Genomic DNA, 17524 nt, shown 5'->3' on the forward strand with positions numbered 1-17524 from the left:
ACTCTTTGTGTACAAGACCCAGGAGCTCACGGCAATTCGTTCCCTATTATAAAGGATGAAGGGAGACCCACACGGGGGCATCTCAAAGGTCTGCTTCTCTGCAAGTCAACGGGAAGCTTCAGGGTCATGAACCCTGGCCTTCCACACTAGAGCTGGACACGGGCTACGCTAAGCATTCCCCACAATCCCCTGTCATCCAAGACCCTGAGCATACGGGCTGTACCACCAGAGACCTGAAGAGTTTCATTTCTCGGCTGAAATGGGCCTCGAGTCAAGCCACCGCCCGAGTGTCTGGGAAAGTCACTGGCTTCAGCACGACTCACGGGTATATAGTCTTTGAAACGGAAACATCAAAAATTTAATCAGCAGTTGACGTGGTATGAGGCTACCATGTAGAAAGATCTATCTGAATTCCGGAAAGGAACAAGCCACGCGACTACAAGTGGCTTGCAGGGGTAGACGCAGTGACCGTTCCTGAAGGGAGGGGCTGGAACGCGTTCCTTGAGTCAGGAAGGGAGGAACGTGAGGGAGCGATCCTGCCACAGCCACTCGTGCTCTGGCCATTAGCACAGGGTTCACACTGCACAGGAACCCGGGCAATGCTGGAGCACAGCACGGAGAGGTCTCACGTGCCTCACCTCACTCCAGGTGTGCTGTGTCCTGGGAAGACAAGCCTTGTATTTGCTGACAATGTGGAAGAGCCTTCAGCCATGAGTCCCTGGTGCCAGGGACATCAGAGATCGTTCATCCTGGATCGCAGCACACCCATCTACCCAGTGTGGGAGAGCCTTTAGTCAGGGCTCTAACCTCGGGAGACACGAGAGAACTCACCCTTCCGAGGAACGGAGACATGATACACATGGGGGGGGGGGAACAACTCCAGGGCAGTGCTCACCTCTGTACACAGTAAGACCACTGGAGACCCACCTCAGCGATGGAAAGAAGGTGGGGGACCCTTGTTTCAGAGAGCTCTGCTCTTCTTCATGACCAGGACCTCACACGGGGTAGAAGCCATGGGCTGGGATTGCTGCACAAGAGCTCACAGCAACATACATCTCTTCGAGGCCATGGGCACATTCCCACAGACAGAAACCAATTGAATTTCATCTTCAGGGAAAAGCATTTAGGCCAGCCACACCCTTAGCCAGCACCCGAGGATCCACACCGGCGGCAACCCCGACAAATGCGGTCAACGTGGAAGAGCCGTTCGATACAGCTCTCACATTTGGAGACACCAGACAACTCAGAGCAGAGAAACCTGTGTCTGTCATCACTGGGGCCCCGCCTGTACCCAGAGCGCCCACCTTGCTCACCGCCACAGAAATCACACAGTACAAACCCTTGTCTCCCGTCACTGAGGCAGAGCCTTCAGCCAGAAGTGGGCCCTTTCCCAACACCAGAGAACTCACACAGGGAGAGCCACTAGCGCGGTTATCCTGGTGGGAGAAGCTTCAGGTGGGGCTCAGGCCTGAGGCTCCCGCTACCATCTCAGAGCGTGCTTCATCCCTCACATGGGAGCGAAGGTGCAGGCACCCCTGGGACCCCCTGCATCATCGCTGTGGCTGAATGCGAGGACATCCCATATGGGAATCCCGTTCCTCACGGAGCCAACACAGGAAGGACCTGGCAGGATTCGCACACAGGAAAATCCTCCCGGTCAGATGAGCCAAGGAATGGGCTCAGCTATCCCTTCTTCCCTAGCCAGCAATGACACCCTCACACCGAGGGATCACTGATCCCAACGCAACGAGGGGAATTTCTTCCCCGGACACTCCCATCAGAGAATCACTGGGCAACTACCTCCCAAGGAATTCCTCGGGGTGACTCTGAGATACAAACTCAGACACTGCAAACACAGACAGAGGGGCCCCGTTCTGAGGGATGCGGAATGCGCTATTCCAGTAACCAATAGCTAGAAATCAAGCACATCTGCTCTGATCCAGGAGTACTTCCATAAAGGCCAGTCTCACCGAACAGGCGGGTCTAACAACCGTGCACACTGTGCCAAGTAAGAACAGGGGACTTCTCCTTCAGGAGCTCTCACAACAGACACAGGTACTGTCTCTTGGTAGGAAGTGGGATCACGGGAAGTAACACTGCCTCGGATCCATGAGAACATCAAGTCGAGGGGGAACTCAGAGTCTCAGAACACAAGGTGATAGAAGTATGTTCACAAAAACATGAACCTATCGATGTATATAGATCACAAGGATGAATGGCCACAAGATTCAAAAAACACATGGTTTGTGATCTACCTCTCATGTGTCCTTAATTCTACTAATATTGTCCTCACAAAGCGCAAAGGATTTACAAATTAATTGCGTGCATAGAAATATATCTATTTACTTCACTTCACTTATTGGAGATCGACAGAGCTAGCGAGGGAGCAAGAACAGCTGGGGTCCGGCAGCAGAGAAGAGGGAGAAGGGTGCCCAATACAGGGCTTGATCCCCCAGGATCCAGGGATCCTGACCTCAGCCAAGGGCAGATGCTTACCCAACTGCGCCACCCGGGGGCTGGCAAATTAATTTCATCTTTTACAAAGATGCTCTTCTGGAAGACAGGGCACCAGAACCTCCACAGTTCAGCATCAGGCAGTGAGGGCTTCCTCCCTGTCTAGGAGAACATGGAAGCCAAAGGATTTTCTCCACCACCAAGAAGAGCTACATATCTCTGGGCCTGAGAGGGTATACAACCACTGCAGATGTGGAAATACTCCCCGATTCGGTAGATTTTACAACAGGATGGCGTTCTTATGGTCCCTTCCATAAAGACAAAGCCTGTCTAGGAATGCCTGCGAGGTTCTTTCAGTTAAGGGACCAGCTGTTGGCTTTGGCTCAGGTTATGATGTCAGGGTTATGGGACTGAGCCCCGTGTCAGGCTATGGAAGGCATGTGGAGCCTGCTGAAGGGTCATTCTCATCCCCTGCAACACCCACTCCCCGATAAAGAAAAAAAAAAAAAAAAAAAAAAAAAAAAAAACAGGAGAGAGTGAGTGAGAAAGAGAGAGAGAAAGAACGTGTGCGGAAGTCCATTAAGACATCCATTTGTAAAGATGCCCGGGATTCTTTGCTCTAGATGAATGGCCCAATAAAGCAAGTGTGCGCAGAAAGTTGACCATCAAGAGAATGTCTATTTATAAGATCAGGCAGCAATAACTCAGGACTCTGCTAAAAGGGGCAACCTGGAGTTCAGAAGTCTTGTGTGGGGCAGGGACTTGCAGAACCTTCTCCACATGTGCCACTAAGTCATCTTCCCCAAGCAGCCAACTCTAGACATTCTAGTTAAGGGTACAACTCCACGTTAATCGACAGGAAGAGGCTCTCTTTGCCTCCGGAAGAAAGACAGAAGCCGGCAAGAAAGACACCCAAGTCAAGGCCTGAACCTCAACCCAGGTAGGAGGTTCAAAACCAAGACAACTTATCACTGCGATGCACGTGCTCCAGCGAAACGACAGCGGTCACACTCCTGGACGTGCTGCACTTCCATCTGCACTGAAGAGACAGAGGCCAGACGCTCTGGATGCTGCCCAGCAGGCCACATCCCCTGAGCCTCAAAGCGCCACCTGTAAAAACAAGGAGAGCATTCAGTCGAGGTCTCAGGACCCCCACGTGGGGAGAGACAGAGTCACCCATGATGGAAGCAGGCCCCTCCGTCCCAGCAGGGAGTGCAGGTTCAAGGAGGCCAAAACCACAGGGCCCCGCCATCTGTCAAAGTCTTAGCATTGCTGCTGGAAGGCCTTCCCCTAAAGCATGCTTGGCGAATTGCCTGCCAGGAGTTCCATGAGGCTGAAAAGGGCCTCTGGTCTTTCCCTGCTAAGACATGCCTCTCATGGGCCCTGGTACTCAAAAACAAAAAAAAAAAAAAAAAAAAACCAACCACTGACTACCTTCCCCTTCCACTTCAGGGTCGTGGCTATGGCAGAGTTCACACTGTGCACATTTTTTCCCTTTGGTTATATTATAGTCTCTCTCACTACAAAACCCGCAATGGACCCCCATTTTTTTTTAAGGACATTCAAAATTGCAGCATGGCCTAGAACTTCAAGATCAAGTTTATGCTGGTGTCTCCAACTTTATTTCATGCCATTGCTCACTGTGTTTGTCGTGATAGAAACACACTAGCCATCTTGCTATTGACTGAATGAGTCCAGGTGCTCCTGACCAGGACGTTCCTGCCTCTCTCAGCAATGCTCTCCTCACAGATCTTTGCTGTCAAGACTTTCCATATAATTTAGGTCCTTTCCAGATACAATCCTGAAGAGACTACCCCTGGCCACTTGGCTGAAACAGTCTGCTTATCCCCAATACCCTCTATCACTATCATCTCATCTTCTGGTCTTTAAAACCCTTCACAGCATTTAGCATGACCTGAAATTATAGGATTAATTTATTTCCATCCTTTCTTCCACTGTGGTCCTTATCTCTACACCTCCCTCCTGAATGTAAGACAGCAAAGGGAGAGTCCTTGACTTTCTTGTTCCTTGACGTATATCCTGAGCTTTTAGAAGGGCATTAGTTTAATGCTGGTTAAAAGTATCAATTTCCCAGGGGTGCCTGGGTGGCTCAGTGGGTTAAAGCCTCTGCCTTTGGCTAGGGTCCTGGGATCGAACCCGCATCGGGCTCTCTGCTCAGCAGGGAGCCTGTTTCCTCCTCTCTCTCTGCCTGCCTCTCTGCCTACTTGTGATCTCTGTCAAACAAATAAAATAAATTAAATCTTAAAAAAACTATAAACTTCCCAGATACATATTTTAGCAAGGCCCTGTGTATTTATATCTTGCCTCTTCTTCTTTTTTTTTTTTTTTTAGCTTCTGGTTTTTATTTATTTATTTTTTTTTAATTTTTTAATTTTTATAAACATATATTTTTATCCCCAGGGGTACAGGTCTGTGAATCACCAGGTTTACACACTTCACAGCACTCACCAAATCACATACCCTCCCCAATGTCCATAATCCCACCCCCTTCTCCCAAACCCCCTCCCCCCAGCAACCCTTAGTTTGTTTTGTGAGATTAAGAGTCACTTATGGTTTGTCTCCCTCCCAATCCCATCTTGTTTCATTTATTCTTCTCATACCCACTTAAGCCTCCATGTTGCATCACCACTTCCTCATATCAGGGAGATCATATGATAGTTGTCTTTCTCTGCTTGACTTATTTCGCTAAGCATGATACGCTCTAGTTCCATCCATGTTGTTGCAAATGGCAAGATTTCATTTCTTTTGATGGCTGCATAGTATTCCATTGTGTATATATACCACATCTTCTTGATCCATTCATCTGTTGATGGACATCTAGGTTCTTTCCATAGTTTGGCTATTGTGGACATTGCTGCTATAAACATTCGGGTGCATGTGTCCCTTTGGATCACTACATTTGTATCTTTAGGGTAAATACCCAATAGTGCAATTGCTGGGTCATAGGGCAGTTCTATTTTTTCAACATTTTGAGGAACCTCCATGCTGTTTTCCAGAGTGGCTGCACCAGCTTGCATTCCCACCAACAGTGTAGGAGGGTTCCCCTTTCTCCGCATCCTCGCCAGCATCTGTCATTTCCTGACTTGTTGATTTTAGCCATTCTGACTGGTGTGAGGTGATATCTCATTGTGGTTTTGATTTGTATTTCCCTGATGCCGAGTGATATGGAGCACTTTTTCATGTGTCTGTTCGCCATCTGGATGTCTTCTTTGCAGAAATGTCTGTTCATGTCTTCTGCGCATTTCTTGATTGGATTATTTGTTCTTTGGATGTTGAGTTTGCTAAGTTCTTTATAGATTCTGGACACTGTTCCTTTATCTGATATGTCGTTTGCAAATATCTTCTCCCATTCTGTCAGTTGTCTTTTGATTTTGTTAACTGTTTCCTTTGCTGTGCAAAAGCTTTTGATCTTGATGAAATCCCAGTAGTTCATTTTTTCCCTTGCTTCCCTTGCCTTTTGCGTTGTTCCTAGGAAGATGTTGCTGCGGCAGAGGTCGAAGAGGTTGCTGCCCGTGTTCTCAAGGATTTTGATGGATTCCTTTCGTACATTGAGGTCCTTCATCCATTTTGAGTCTATTTTTGTGTGTGGTGTAAGGAAATGGTCCAATTTCATTTTTCTGCATGTGGCTGTCCAATTTTCCCAGCACCATTTATTGAAAAGGCTGTCTTTTTTCCATTGGACATTCTTTCCTGCTTTGTCGAAGATTAGTTGACCATAGATTTGAGGGTCTATTTCTGGGCTCTCTATTCTGTTCCATTGATCTATGTGTCTGTTTTTGTGCCAGTACCATGCTGTCTTGATGATGACAGCTTTGTAATAGAGCTTGAAGTCCGGAATTGTGATGCCACCAACGTTGGCTTTCTTTTTCAATATCCCTTTGGCTATTCGAGGTCTTTTCTGGTTCCATATAAATTTTAGAATTATTTGTTCCATTTCTTTGAAAAAGATGGGTGGTACTTTGATAGGAATTGCATTAAATGTGTAGATTGCTTTAGGTAGCATAGACATTTTCACAATATTTATTCTTCCAATCCAGGAGCATGGAACATTTTTCCATTTCTTTGTGTCTTCCTCAATTTCTTTCATGAGTACTTTATAGTTTTCTGAGTATAGATTCTGTGTCTCTTTGGTTAGGTTTATTCCTAGGTATCTTATGGTTTTGGATGCAATTGTAAATGGGATTGACTCCTTAATATCTCTTTCTTCTGTCTTGCTGTTGGTGTAGAGAAATGCAACTGATTTCTGTGCATTGATTTTATATCCTGACACTTTACTGAATTCCTGTATAAGTTCTAGCAGTTTTGGAGTGGAGACTTTTGGGTTTTCCACATATAGTATCATATCATCTGGGAAGAGTGATAATTTGACTTCTTCTTTGCCGATTTGGATGCCTTTAATTTCCTTTTGTTGTCTGATTGCTGAGGCTAGGACCTCTAGTACGATGTTGAATAGCAGTGGTGATAATGGACATCCCTGCCGTGTTCCTGACCTTAGCGGAAAAGCTTTCAGTTTTTCTCCATTGAGAATGATATTTGCGGTGGGTTTTTCATAGATGGCTTTGATGATATTGAGGTATGTGCCCTCTATCCCTACACTTTGAAGAGTTTTGATCAGGAAGGGATGTTGTACTTTGTCAAATGCTTTTTCAGCATCTATTGAGAGTATCATATGGTTCTTGTTCTTTCTTTTATTGATGTGTTGTATCACATTGACTGATTTGCGGATGTTGAACCAACCTTGCAGCCCTGGAATAAATCCCACTTGGTCGTGGTGAATAATCTTTTTAATGTACTGTTGAATCCTATTGGCTAGTATTTTGTTGAGTATTTTCGCATCTGTGTTCATCAAGGATATCGGTCTATAGCTCTCTTTTTTGGTGGGATCCTTGTCTGGTTTTGGGATCAAGGTGATGCTGGCCTCATAAAATGAGTTTGGAAGTTTTCCTTCCATTTCTATTTTTTGGAACAGTTTCAGGAGAATAGGAATTAGTTCTTCTTTAAATGTTTGGTAGAATTCCCCCGGGAAGCCGTCTGGCCCTGGGCTTTTGTTTGTTTGGAGATTTTTAATGACTGTTTCAATCTCCTTACTGGTTATGGGTCTGTTCAGGCTTTCTATTTCTTCCTGCTTCAGTTGTGGTAGTTTATACGTTTCTAGGAATGCATCCATTTCTTCCAGATTGTCGAATTTATTGCCGTAGAGTTGCTCATAGTATGTTCTTATAATAGTTTGTATTTCTTTGGTGTTAGTTGTGATCTCTCCTCTTTCATTCATGATTTTATTTATTTGGGTCCTTTCTCTTTTCTTTTTGATAAGTCGGGCCAGGGGTTTATCAATTTTATTAATTCTTTCAAAGAACCAGCTCCTACTTTCGTTGATTTGCTCTATTGTTTTTTTGGTTTCTATTTCATTGATTTCTGCTCTGATCTTTATGATTTCTCTTCTCCTGCTGGGCTTAGGGTTTCTTTCTTGTTCTTTCTCCATCTCCTTTAGGTGTAGGGTTAGGTTGTGTACCTGAGACCTTTCTTGTTTCTTGAGAAAGGCTTGTACCGCTATATATTTTCCTCTCAGGACTGCCTTTGTTGTGTCCCACAGATTTTGAACCGTTGTATTTTCATTATCATTTGTTTCCATGATTTTTTTTCAATTCTTCTTTAATTTCCCGGTTGACCCATTCATTCTTTAGAAGGATACTGTTTAGTCTCCATGTATTTGGGTTCTTTCCAAACTTCCTTTTGTGGTTGAGTTCTAGCTTTAGAGCATTGTGGTCTGAAAATATGCAGGGAATGATCCCAATCTTTTGATACCGGTTGAGTCCTGATTTAGGACCGAGGATGTGATCTATTCTGGAGAATGTTCCATGTGCACTAGAGAAGAATGTGTATTCTGTTGCTTTGGGATGAAATATTCTGAATATATCTGTGATGTCCATCTGGTCCAGTGTGTCGTTTAAGGCCTTTATTTCCTTGCTGATCTTTTGCTTGGATGACCTGTCCATTTCAGTGAGGGGAGTGTTAAAGTCCCCTACTATTATTGTATTATGGTTGATGTGTTTCTTTGATTTTGTTATTAATTGGTTTATATAGTTGGCTGCTCCCACATTGGGGGCATAGATATTTAAAATTGTTAAATCTTCTTGTTGGACAGACCCTTTGAGTATGATATAGTGTCCTTCCTCATCTCTTATTATAGTCTTAGGCTTAAAATCTAATTGATCTGATATAAGGATTGCCACTCCTGCTTTCTTCTGATGTCCATTAGCATGGTAAATTCTTTTCCACCCCCTCACTTTAAATCTGGAGGTGTCTTCGGGCTTAAAATGAGTTTCTTGGAGGCAACATATAGATGGGTTTTGTTTTTTTATCCATTCTGATACCCTGTGTCTTTTGACAGGGGCATTTAGCCCATTCACATTCAGGGTAACTATTGAGAGATATGAATTTAGGGCCATTGTATTGCCTGTAAGGTGACTGTTACTGTATATGGTCTCTGTTCCTTTCTGATCTACCACTTGTAGGCTCTCTCTTTACTTAGAGGACCCCTTTCAATATTTCCTGTAGAGCTGGTTTGGTATTTGCAAATTCTTTCAGTTGTTGTTTGTCCTGGAAGCTTTTAATCTCTCCTTCTATTTTCAATGATAGCCTAGCTGGATATAGTATTCTTGGCTGCATGTTTTTCTCGTTTAGTGCTCTGAAAATATCATGCCAGCTCTTTCTGGCCTGCCAGGTCTCTGTGGATAAGTCAGCTGCCAATCTAATATTTTTACCATTGTATGTTACAGACTTCTTTTCCCGGGCTGCTTTCAGGATTTTCTCTTTGTCATTGAGACTTGTAAATTTTACTATTAGGTGACGGGGTGTGGGCCTATTCTTATTGATTTTGAGGGGCATTCTCTGAACCTCCTGAATTTTGATGCTCGTTCCCTTTGCCATATTGGGGAAATTCTCCCCAATAATTCTCTCCAGTATACCTTCTGCTCCCCTCTCACTTTCTTCTTCTTCTGGAATCCCAATTATTCTAATGTTGTTTCGTCTTATGGTGTCACTTATCTCTCGAATTCTCCCCTCATGGTCCAGTAGCTGTTTGTCCCTCTTTTGCTCAGCTTCTTTATTCTCTGTCATTTGGTCTTCTATATCACTAATTCTTTCTTCTGCCTCATTTATCCTAGCAGTTAGAGCTTCCATTTTTGATTGCACCTCATTAATAGCTTTTTTGATTTCACCTTGGTTAGATTTTAGTTCTTTTATTTCTCCAGAAAGGGCTTTTATATCTCTCGAGAGGGGTTTCTCTAATATCTTCCATGCCTTTTTCGAGCCCGGCTAGAACCTTGAGAATTGTCATTCTGAACTCTAGATCTGACATATTACCGATGTCTGTATTGATTAGGTCCCTAGCCTTCGGTACTGCCTCTTGTTCTTTTTTTTGTGTTGAATTTTTACGTCTTGTCATTTTGTCCAGATAAGAGTAAATGAAGGGGGAAGTAAAATACTAAAAGGGTGGCAACAACCCCAGGAAAATGTGCTTTAACCAAATTAGAAGAGATCCAAAATCGTGAGTGGGGAGAAAGGGGATAAAAAGAGGTCAAAAAAGGAAGAAAGAAAAAAAAAAAAAAAAGAAAAAAAAAAAAAAAAAAAAAAAAAAAGGAAAGAAAAAGAAAATTTTTAAAAAAAGAAAACACCTAAGAAAAATGTAAAAAAATATATATATATATATATTAGATAAACTAGTAAAAAATCGTTAAAAAAGAAAAAGGTAACAGTTAAAAAAAAAAATTTTACCCGAAGGCGAGAAAAAAAAAAAAAAATGAAAAAGAAAAAATTAAATTAACTGCAAGACTCAAAAAAAAAAATCACAGGGAAAAAGCCATGAGTTCCGTGCTTGGCTTTCTCCTCCTCTGGAATTCTGCTGCTCTCCTTGGTATTGAAACCGCACTCCTTGGTAGGTGAACTTGGTCTCGGCTGGATTTCTTGTTGATCTTCTGGGGGAGGGGCCTGTTGTAGTGATTCTCAAGTGTCTTTGCCCCAGGCGGAATTACACCGCCCTTACCCGGGGCCGGGGTGAGTAATCCGCTCGGGTTTGCTTTCAGGAGCTTTTGTTCCCTGAGCGCTTTCCGTAGAGTTCCAGAGGACGGGAATACAAATGGCGGCCTCCTGGTCTCCGGCCCGGAGGAGCCGAGAGCCCAGGGCCCCACTCCTCAGTGCGCCCTCAGAGAACAGCGCCCAGTTACTCCCGTCTGCCTGACCTCCGGCCGCGCTCCGAGCTCACCGAGCCTGCGACAGGTTCAAGGTAACACGGAGCTGCGAGCTTACTGTCAGCTCTGCCTCTGTAGCCGGCTTTCCCGTTCCAATACCCGCAAGCTCTGCGACACTCAGACACCCCCGATCCTTCTGTGACCCTGCGGGACCTGAGGCCACGCTGACCCCGCGTGGGCTTCGCCCCGGTTTAGCCTCTGGAGCGATGTCCCTCAGCGGAACAGACTTTTAAAAGTCCTGATTTTGTGCGCGGTTGCTCCGCCGCTTGCCGGGAGCCGGCCCCTCCCCCCGGGGTCTATCTTCCCGTCGCTTTGGATTCACTTCTCCGCCGGTCCTACCTTTCAGAAAGTGGTTGTTTTTCTGTTTCCAGAATTGCTGTTCTTCTTCTCTTCGATCTGCCGATGGATTTTCAGGTGTTTGCAATCTTTAGATAAGCTATCTAGCTGATCTCCGGCTAGCTGAAGCAGTCTCAGCTTGCTACTTCTCCGCCATCTTGACTCCTCCTCTATATCTTGCCTCTTCTGATGCTCACAAATATTGTGACAAAGGTCTTATTATCCAAATTTACAATGAGGAAACAAAGGCTCATAGAGATTAAGTGACTCGTCTAAGCCAGTAAGTGGCTTAGCAAGAATTTGTGGGCTAGCAGTAGTAATTTTAAAATAGGCTTCAGAATAAAAATGTTCTACCAGAAAGAGAGACATCATCATAAAGGGGTCAAGGGCTCGAGAGGACATAAATATCCGAGTATTTATACACTTAATAATTCTTAAAATTGATAACGCGAAAACCAATAGAACTGAAAGGAGAAGTAAACACAAAATTATAGCTACAGAGTGCCACACTGCTTGTCACTGTGTCACTGACAAAGCTCTTAGGAATTTTATCCCCAAACCCATTTTTCCGTTAGCCCTGTGATTTTCAGTACACTATTTTATATGGAGCAGTGATTCTTTTTTAGTAAAACACACATCATGTTATAAAAGAAGTCACCGTATTTGTATACCTTCTCTCCTCTCCGTTTGTTTTTAGCCTCCTCTTATCTATAAAGATACATACCCTTTCTGTGTTGCCTAGATTTGCAACTCATACAATCTGTCACCTAGTTCCCACATTTATTCTCAGTTCCTTGTGGGGGGTGGGGGTCAGGGTGGCACAGTCGGCTGACTGACTCTTGGATTCAGCTCTGGTCGTGATCTCGGTGTTGGGGATATCCAATATCAACACAGAGTCTGCTTGTTTCTCTGTCTCCCTACCATGTTCACTCTCTCTCTCTCTCTCTCTCAAACAGGTAAGACTTTAAGGAGAAAAAAAAAAACTAAAAAACAAAATAAAATGAGTTCTTCAGTTAAAGTCAGAGTCTACTACCAGCTGTTTTACCATGCTTCTTTATGTCACTCCCTGGTTACCTGATACTCATTCTCTAACAGAGCCTTCCAGGAACAAAGATCCTAGAGTTCTTGTCAGAAAAGACTTGCTGTCTTTGTTGAAGAGTATCTTCTTAACTGGGTGTAATACTCTCAATGTGACACCTTGAGGATTTTGTAGAAACTGCTCTTGCTGACTCTGAGCTACAGATTTTACTACGGAAAAGTCTGAGGCTATTTGGACTTTCTCTTATATTGGCCGGTTGTCAAAATAACTGTTTTTGAAATCCCGTCCCTTTATCAGAATATATCCTAATGTTGCTAAGGACTGGCTCTTTTACACATATTCAATCACAAATATCTCCCCCTACAAAAAGCATTCTTGAAATATTTTAAACATTTGTTCTATTTCTTTTCCTTTCTGTTTTAGGGAAGGAATTCTATGTATGGTATGTATGTGAACTCTCTTTTTAATGTAATCTTCTAATTTTATTTCATTATCTTCTTGCTTACATCTATCCTTTCTTTCTGAACAAATTTTTTTTAAAGATTTTAATTATTCATTTGAGAGAGAGAGAGGCACAGCGAGAGAGGGAACACAAGCAGGGGGGAATTGGAGAGGGAGAAGCAGGCCTCCTGCCAAGCAGGGAGCCCAATTAGGGGCTCAAACCCAGGACCCTGGTATCATGACCTGAGCCGAAGGCAGACACTTAATGACTGAACCACCCGGGCGGGCCCTGAAGAGATTTTTGCCAGTATGTATTCATCCTTGGGGTTCTTCCAATTTGCTTTCTTTACTGTAATTATATTTTCTGTTCTCTTTTCTCAGTTTGACACCCTGCCATGTGTTTGCTATTCCCTTATTAATATCTTTCTTAAATACCTGTACCACAGAGATAATTAATCCAATTAGTTCACCCTTTGGGAACTCATGATTTAATACTTGGTCACATAATTTACCTACTTTATGACTACTTTGATCAGATGACAATTCTATCACCAACTAGCTTTCTTCCCAATACTTTTCACCCCCTTTTTCTTATAATCGTTTTGCATGCATTTGTGCTGGTTCCCTTTCCATTACTTGGGCTAAAAGGATGTGAGCTTTTCAAGGAAGACCACACTGCAAAAGGTTTACTTGGGAGATGGAACAGAGTCATCCCTTAGGCTAGAGGGGTAATTCATTATGAGCAAGTGTTCTGCACATGTGTTGGTCTCAGTTTACAGATCAACCAGGATGTGCCTTCCTTCCTCGTTGGAACAGCCTCCACAACAGCTTGCTCTCTTGGTCATCACAGAGTCAATCACTGACTGCAGCTCCAAACTGAGGAAAACCGAGTGTTGGGCTCATTGCACAGAAACAGGCCCAGAGGCCGAACTGGGCCCATGGAGGCTCCGACTTCCCCAGCATCTGCCTAGGCCAACTGTCTGATGCAATCCAGGAAAGAAAGGTAGTTAAAACTCTACAGAACAGTTTCATCTGAGAGAGAGGAACAAGACAAAAGAGAACATCCTTTCCCCTTCCACCTTTCTGACCAGCTGCTCTGGCACACAGTGGTTCACACTGAGACTCGGAACATATCCTGCTAGTCTGAGCAATCAGATGTGCTAATTACAAAGCTACAGTCAACGAGGTAATCACCCCCCTGAGCCTTCCCCTCCTCCTAACCAGCCTTACCGACCCCCTTGCTTCCCTCACTTTTGTAGAAGGTCTGCAAATCCCGATCAACCGTTGCCAAGTAAGTTTTTGCATCAAATTCTATGTCAGAGGAGTACATGCTAAGATGGCATGTAAGATTATTTCTGCACATTTAGTGTCTATGAGGTGGTTTTCCCTCATGGACAGTCTCTCTTGCACCATCGTGGAAACCGAGGGCTACTGAAATGTGTGGTTTGTGCTTCTACACTTCAGTACGTCTCCTTTGCAGAACGAAACTGTCTCCAAGGGAGCTCAGCTATCTAGTTCATGGCACCGTTGTTCATGGAAGTTTAGGTGTGGATGTGCTCTGTTCATGAAAAGCGCACTGCCAGACCCCATGCGCATCAGAAATGCTTTTGTTCTCTACTCACCTGCTAAAACACACAGGTTCCTTGATCCATCATCAGCTCTGCTGCAGGTACACTTGCACTGATTTGGGATTTCAGATATCCACTAGTGTCATAGAATGAGGCTTGTCTTACTCACTTCCCTTAGTGCTTCTGGATGATTTGCAGACAAAGGCAGAAAACGCTGACTTTATACATTTTTCTTCAAGAAGTTCATTTTGCCTTTGAAAACCATCTTAACTCAGCTACAGGACACCATATTCTCTGTTTCCACCTTATCTCCAGACTGTTCCTTCTCTATCTTCGCTGAGTCCTCTCATTTTCATGACTTCTAAACATTAGTGTCCCAGGGGACAGCTATCATTCAGACCTCTCAAATTTGTTCATTCTACCTTCTGAGGAGAGGTGGTTACCTGATCCCTTAGCTTCAAATACTAATTTTATAAAAACTGTAAATACTACCATAAGTTGATAATTTCCAAGTAAGTATTTCCAACCTGGTGTCTTACCTATATCACCTCTGCTCATACAACCAAATGCTTATTCCCATGTAAACCTGTGCATTTTATAATCATTTCATTCAAGCTGATATCATCCAAATGCCTTCCTGAATGGCTTCCTTTTCTCAAGTATTATATTTCATTATTTCAATTTATAACTTCCTTGCAATTTTGTTGACATACTATGTATATAGTATGTGTATGTGTGTACGTATTATGTATGTTATGACATATTATGTGTATAGTATGTGTATGTGTTTTTATTTCTTTTCTTTCCCTATCAGAATGTAAGCTCCATGAGGTCAAGAACAAATTCAGTTTGATCATGTGTTTCAGCACCTAAAACTTGAGTGAGGCACAGCAGGTACTCAGTATTTGTTAAATGTGAAAACGAACATATAAGCAAGTACCTGAGAATAAAAACAATTCATACCATGTCACCTAGTGTCCATCTGTTTAATACATACTAACTCATTGGGGTAGCTCTGACTTGGGGACTCTTCCTCTAGCATCCATGGCTGCTCTCCTTGCTCCAACTTCAGGATCACTTCTGCTTTAGGGATGCAACACCCTGTAATTGGGAAATAACATGGGAATTCGGTGAAGTTCAAGGGCTTCAGGGCCCTTGAAGAAGACAGAAGACGAAGCTTCAGAGGCCAATTACAACACTTCATTCTTTACAGTGATTCAACAATCCTTCTGCTTAATACTTGAAATCTCAAACTTAAATATCATTAAACTCAACAAAGCTTCTACAGGTGTCAAACCAAGAATGAAAGTGCATACTAGGAGTCTGCATGGGAAACAATCCTTACCCACTGAGACAAGGTGGCTATAGTTCTCCAGCATCACCTCCCTGTACAGGGTCCTCTGAGCAGGGTCCAGATGCTGCCACTCCTCCTGGGTAAAGCCCACAGTCACATCCCCAAATGATAAGGATCCCTGAAACAGCACATTTGTGTTCAAATTTAAGTAATCACAATGGGAAGACATGGAAAAGCTGTCGAAGAACTGTTACGGGAGTTCACTATTCACAATTAGAAAATGTGTTCTGGCGTGCCTACCTTTGTACTTGGTTGGAGGAGAAAGCACGGCACACATTCCTCACCAGTGTGATAAGTTACCGGCGTCCCATCATGTGCCTACATGCCATAAAGAACTCTGCTACCTTGAGAATCTGAAAACCAATAAAACCATGTCACTGTTCTCAAGGAGCATATAATGTGACAGACACAAGCATGAAGCATCCAATTGCCATGTAGCATGAAATCCTACTACAGTAAAACAGGTGCAAAGTAGAGTGAGATTACAGAGGGGAGAAAAGTTCTATTCCTGCTATTAGGGTGAATTTCACTGATAACAGAGTATCACTCATGAACCTGGGCCAAGAGCATAACCATGCACACTTCTAAAATATGGAGTTAACTGTTTGCCTTTGGCTCCAGTCATGATTTCAGGGTCCTGGGATCGAGCCCCATGTCAGGCTCCCTGCTCAGTGGGGAGTCTGCTTTTCGCTCTCCCCCTTGTGTGTATGTGTTCTCTCTCTCTGGCAAAGGAATAAAAATCTTTTTAAAATGTAGTTAAAGGAGTCAGTGAACACACAGGAAAGGACTGCTGGGACTATGTTCACATAAAGAGCTACAGTCGTCTTCAGGGAAAATGCTATTTAATAATTCTGAACATAACTCCTGTAGGACGGGGTGCCCAAAATGTTTGGTTACTGTTTCATCTAGGAAACCCTTTTCTTTCTTTCTTTCTTTCTTTCTTTTCTTTTCTTTTTTAAGGAAACCCTTTTTTTAAACAGTAAACTTACAATGTCAATTAATATATTAAATTCCATTATTTATTTTTCCTAAGTCACCTTTATTTTTTCAGATGAATATATTTGGCATGTAACATTGTATAACTCTGATAGGCTTATATACTGTAACGATTGCCAATGTAGCTGTATTTATCGTATTACATAATTACAGCACATTAGTGTGTATATCCATTTTGCTGTATACTAGATTTCTTCATTCTTCTTTTTATGGATTACAATAAATCTAGGGAGATACCCAAGTATTTCCTTCCCATAACTGAACTGACTGTCTTATACAGTTCATAGCTTTTATACCACCCATTTATAAAATGACCACTGTGGGAAATATAGCAAGAAGAAACAGAGACATATCATTCCCAGGTTATCAAAACAAACAGCTAATCAATGTTCATGTCATACACTAAAAATTGGTTACTAGGAAAAACAAGACTATTTTCCAGAAATGTATAAGGTATTATTGAGAAAACAAAGAACAAAGAATACCTAAGTAAATGAATACACTATATTCCATGGCTTGGACAACTTAATATTACAAAAATATCTCATTTCTCCACAAATTGGCCTATAGATTCAAGACAATCAGAATTAAAATCTTAGCAGATATTTTTGTGGAAACTGATAACTTTACTCTCAGACTTACATAGAAACTTGAATGGCCAAGAATAACCAAAACTACCTTGGAAAACAGAATGGATAAACTCACACTAATTATATAGGCAGAATCTAAGATGATGACCTCCAATGGATCCAACAACGTGACATAAACTCCTCTTAAATGGAAGAGACTTAAGTCCCTGTGATTGTGATACATTCTACAGCAAAACAGATTTTGCAAGTATAAATGAGATCCTTTAATCAGTTGACTTTGGTCTAAAAGGAAGATTTACTTGGGTGGGCCTGACCTAATCGTGTGAGTCTTTTATTAATTTATCTTAAATATTTTATTTATTTATTTGAGAGAGAGAGAGAGAGAGAGAGAAAGAGAGCGCATGAGCACACGAGCAGGGTGAGGGGCAAGGAGCCCAACATGGGACTTGATCTCAGGACCCCGGGATTATGACCTG

This window comes from Mustela putorius, unplaced genomic scaffold, assembly GCF_011764305.1.
Source record: "Mustela putorius furo isolate JIRA1106 unplaced genomic scaffold, ASM1176430v1.1 tig00001093_pilon_pilon_pilon, whole genome shotgun sequence".
Classification (NCBI taxonomy): Eukaryota; Metazoa; Chordata; class Mammalia; order Carnivora; family Mustelidae; genus Mustela; species Mustela putorius.